A 5,000-nucleotide genomic window follows, 5' to 3' on the forward strand; every position below is an offset into this window, starting at 1 on the left:
CGCGCCTGCCACCGGCCGCCCCCACCAGCCGGCTGTAGCGCGTGCGCCCACGCACCGCGCTGCCAGCACGCCGGGCGGCCCCCCCTCACCGGCCGGGGACGGTCCCACCCAGCCACCGCCGCGTATCGCCTCACACCCAGATCCCCTTTCACGTTCGTGGGCATGGTGGGTCCCCTTTCACGTTCGTGGGCATGGTGGGTATCCCTGAAACAACCGGTTAATAGCTCGACCGATCGTCGCCAACACTGATTCACCTCTAGCGAGAACAACCGCACCACAACGGGTTACCGGTTGTTCATTTGCGTAACGTCACCAGCAAACGTACACGTCCATCGCCATTTGCAACGAGTATTGCATGCCTGTGTCAGGTGTCACAACACACTACGTCTGCCCACATAGACGCAACAACATGTGCACGCCTAGAGAACACGTGGAAGGTAGACCCCGTACGTATGCGGTGTCCATTGCGCGAACGACTGTCAGCCCGCCTCTGCAGCATGTCGCAGATGTGGAACGCGGTGCAACATGCTATCACGGTGTGTGAGAAGAGACGACTACGTCCGAATACACGCTCCACTACATCAACAGACTGCTCATGCTGATCGCCATCCAGGGCGTCCGTTCCTCCCACACGTCTGTATGGCGTACCACACTGCAATCCAGCTCTTATAGGGAGATGACACGTAGCTGCGTGCACAATATTTGGACTGTATGGTCCGCCGTTGCTAGGCGCTGTCGTCATACGGTCACATGGGCCACGATGTATCATTCAGTACATACGGAGCAATGTGCAGTACAGTTTGTGGGTTTTGCGTACATCGGCGGACAGGTGACAGGCCGTACCACAACGTAGGCTGAGTACGTCGGCATGCGAAGGGCATTGAACATGCAAACTTCTCACCGACCAGCTTGCGAAGGCAGGGGGGAAGGGGGGGGGGCATGTACGTCCTGCTGCTATCCACACTACAGTGTATAGCAGGAGCATGTGGAAAGTCAGCAACACCTGCAAGGTGTTTAACATGACGCGATACACAGGGGACCGGGCAGTGCGAGTAGCGAACTATATTGCGAGGGTTGCGGTTAGGCAACACTACACTACTTTAACGGGTTGCATAACAATTACAGAGCAGGTTCAGCGACAACGTGCGTCAGGTTAAGGCGCAATATAGTTTAGGTTACGGCGCACTTTAGGTTAGGTTAAGGCACATTATAGGTTAGGTTAAGGCACAACATGGGTTACGTTAAGGCACAACATGGGTTACGTTAAGGCACAACATGGGTTAGGTTAAGGCACAACATGGGTTAGGTTAAGGCACAACATGGGTTAGGTTAAGGCACAACATGGGTTAGGTTAAGGCACAACATGGGTTAGGTTAAGGCACAACATGGGTTAGGTTAAGGCACAACATGGGTTAGGTTAAGGCACAACATGGGTTAGGTTAAGGCACAACATGGGTTAGGTTAAGGCACAACATGGGTTAGGTTAAGGCACAACATGGGTTAGGTTAAGGCACAACATGGGTTAGGTTAAGGCACAACATGGGTTAGGTTAAGGCACAACATGGGTTAGGTTAAGGCACAACATGGGTTAGGTTAAGGCACAACATGGGTTAGGTTAAGGCACAACATGGGTTAGGTTAAGGCACAACATGGGTTAGGTTAAGGCACAACATGGGTTAGGTTAAGGCACAACATGGGTTAGTTTAAGGCACAACATGGGTTAGGTTAAGGCACAACATGGGTTAGGTTAAGGCACAACATGGGTTAGGTTAAGGCACAACATGGGTTAGGTTAAGGCACAACATGGGTTAGGTTAAGGCACAACATGGGTTAGGTTAAGGCACAACATGGGTTAGGTTAAGGCACAACATGGGTTAGGTTAAGGCACAACATGGGTTAGGTTAAGGCACAACATGGGTTAGGTTAAGGCACAACATGGGTTAGGTTAAGGCACAACATGGGTTAGGTTAAGGCACAACATGGGTTAGGTTAAGGCACAACATGGGTTAGGTTAAGGCACAACATGGGTTAGGTTAAGGCACAACATGGGTTAGGTTAAGGCACAACATGGGTTAGGTTAAGGCACAACATGGGTTAGGTTAAGGCACAACATGGGTTAGGTTAAGGCACAACATGGGTTAGGTTAAGGCACAACATGGGTTAGGTTAAGGCACAACATGGGTTAGGTTAAGGCACACCATGGGTTAGGTTAAGGCACACCATGGGTTAGGTTAAGGCACACCATGGGTTAGGTTAAGGCACAACATGGGTTAGGTTAAGGCACAACATGGGTTAGGTTAAGGCACAACATGGGTTAGGTTAAGGCACAACATGGGTTAGGTTAAGGCACAACATGGGTTAGGTTAAGGCACAACGTAGGTTAGGTTAAGGCACAACGTGGGTTAGGTTAAGGCACAACGTGGGTTAGGTTAAGGCACAACGTGGGTTAGGTTAAGGCACAACATGGGTTAGGTTAAGGCACAACATGGGTTAGGTTAAGGCACACCATGGGTTAGGTTAAGGCACAACATGGGTTAGGTTAAGGCACAACATGGGTTAGGTTAAGGCACAACATGGGTTAGGTTAAGGCACAACATGGGTTAGGTTAAGGCACAACATGGGTTAGGTTAAGGCACAACATGGGTTAGGTTAAGGCACAACATGGGTTAGGTTAAGGCACAACGTAGGTTAGGTTAAGGCACAACGTGGGTTAGGTTAAGGCACAACATGGGTTAGGTTAAGGCACAACATGGGTTAGGTTAAGGCACAACATGGGTTAGGTTAAGGCACAACATGGGTTAGGTTAAGGCACAACATGGGTTAGGTTAAGGCACAACATGGGTTAGGTTACGGCACAACATGGGTTACGTTACGGCACAACATGGGTTACGTTACGGCACAACATGGGTTACGTTACGGCACAACATGGGTTACGTTACGGCACAACATGGGTTACGTTACGGCACAACATGGGTTACGTTACGGCACAAATTAGGTTAGGTTACGGCACAAATTAGGTTAGGTTAAGGCACAAATTAGGTTAGGTTAAGGCACAAATTAGGTTAGGTTAAGGCACAAATTAGGTTAGGTTAAGGCACAAATTAGGTTAGGTTAAGGCACAAATTAGGTTAGGTTAAGGCACAAATTAGGTTAGGTTAAGGCACAAATTAGGTTAGGTTAAGGCACAAATTAGGTTAGGTTAAGGCACGATATAGGTTAGGTTAAGGCACGATATAGGTTAGGTTAAGGCACGATATAGGTTAGGTTAAGGCACGATATAGGTTAGGTTAAGGCACGATATAGGTTAGGTTAAGGCACGATATAGGTTAGGTTAAGGCACGATATAGGTTAGGTTAAGGCACGATATAGGTTAGGTTAAGGTACGATATAGGTTAGGTTAAGGTACGATATAGGTTAGGTTAAGGTACGATATAGGTTAGGTTAAGGTACGATATAGGTTAGGTTAAGGTACGATATAGGTTAGGTTAAGGTACGATATAGGTTAGGTTAAGGTACGATATAGGTTAGGTTAAGGTACGATATAGGTTAGGTTAAGGTACGATATAGGTTAGGTTAAGGTACGATATAGGTTAGGTTAAGGTACGATATAGCGTAGGTTCAGATACACATTGTTGTAGGGAAAGGTGTATTGGGGGGGGGGGGCGGCAGGTTCGTTGATAGTGATTATCGTAATTGGATGCCTGCGGTATTATCCGATTTGTCACGTCAGGATGCACTTTTGGCTCATGACAGGCGGCGCTCCGATTCCATGGTTGTGGCAGATCTGTGTCTTTCATTCCTGCCATTGTTTGTGTGCTGTGACAGGAGGCAGTATTGTGATGTTGGGTGCACCACTGTGTAGGACATGTGTGGGTGTTCGTGGCTTAGCTGAGCAATGTGCGGATGTCGGAAGGGTGGGATATTGTGTTTTCTGGGTGGACCTCCCGGTCTGGTAATGATAGTGTGGATTGTGTCATGTGGCGGAGAGGATGCACTGGATGTTCTTCCATGCTGGTGGTTAGATATTGTGTGTGATAAGAGAGTAGTGTGTGATAAGAGTGTCTGGCTGACGTGTGGTTCTCATTGTGTGCAGAGTCTTTCAGCATGTATAGGGACGGTTGTATATATTATCTGTATTCTGATGGCTCTGCATCTATTACTAATCAGTGCCGTGTATACGGTTACTCTAGTTCCAGTCGAAACTGTTCTATCTCTGTACATTAGTGACACTGCGGCTCCACTATGTTGCCGCCCCTGTCGGCCGTTTCCCCCAGTGTATGGCTAATGATTATCAGCAATCAGTCTATTAGTCAATACCGGTAGTGTGACGACGTCAAATGTCCGGGATGGGGGAAGCTACACCCTTCCCGTGGGTCAGGGCCTAGAAAGACTCTTCCCACGCAGGAGACTCGGACTGTCGTTACTCTTCCGAGACATATATGTGCCCAGCGTTTTTTTTGCGGCTGCGAGTGCAACGCCAGGAGGCTCGGACTGTCGTTACTCTTCCGAGATATATATTTGCCCAGCGTTTTTTTGCGACTGCGAGTGCAACGCCCACGGGTGCCGACATGGATGGGGCGCTTCCTAGCTGATGGCTCAGCATGAGAATCCGTACAGTGAGCAATGCGATCGCGTCTGTAGCTTGTACGTGGTACAGCTCGCAGCTCATGAATAGGGACAGCGGGAATGTCGCATATTGGAAATATCTCTTCATGAAACGCATGTTATAGGTGTGAATTGCACCTTACGAGTGCGGGAAACGTCCGCCGTTCATCCGCTGGCGATGCGAGTTGGGCGGTTGGGGTGGGGCACGAACGGGTGCAGGTGGTGTGATTGCCGGTCCACGACTTCGTGCGGCAGAGGCACTGGCGTATGGGTGCTGTGGTCGACAGAGGCTGCATGCTTTGTGGGTGGCGTCGAAAGATGGGCACTGTGGGCCCATCGATGTCTTAGTCGGCTTGGCGTCCCATAGATGGCGGTATCGTCGTTGCAGGAGCTCA

This window comes from Schistocerca serialis, unplaced genomic scaffold, assembly GCF_023864345.2.
Source record: "Schistocerca serialis cubense isolate TAMUIC-IGC-003099 unplaced genomic scaffold, iqSchSeri2.2 HiC_scaffold_1233, whole genome shotgun sequence".
NCBI lineage: Eukaryota > Metazoa > Arthropoda > Insecta > Orthoptera > Acrididae > Schistocerca > Schistocerca serialis.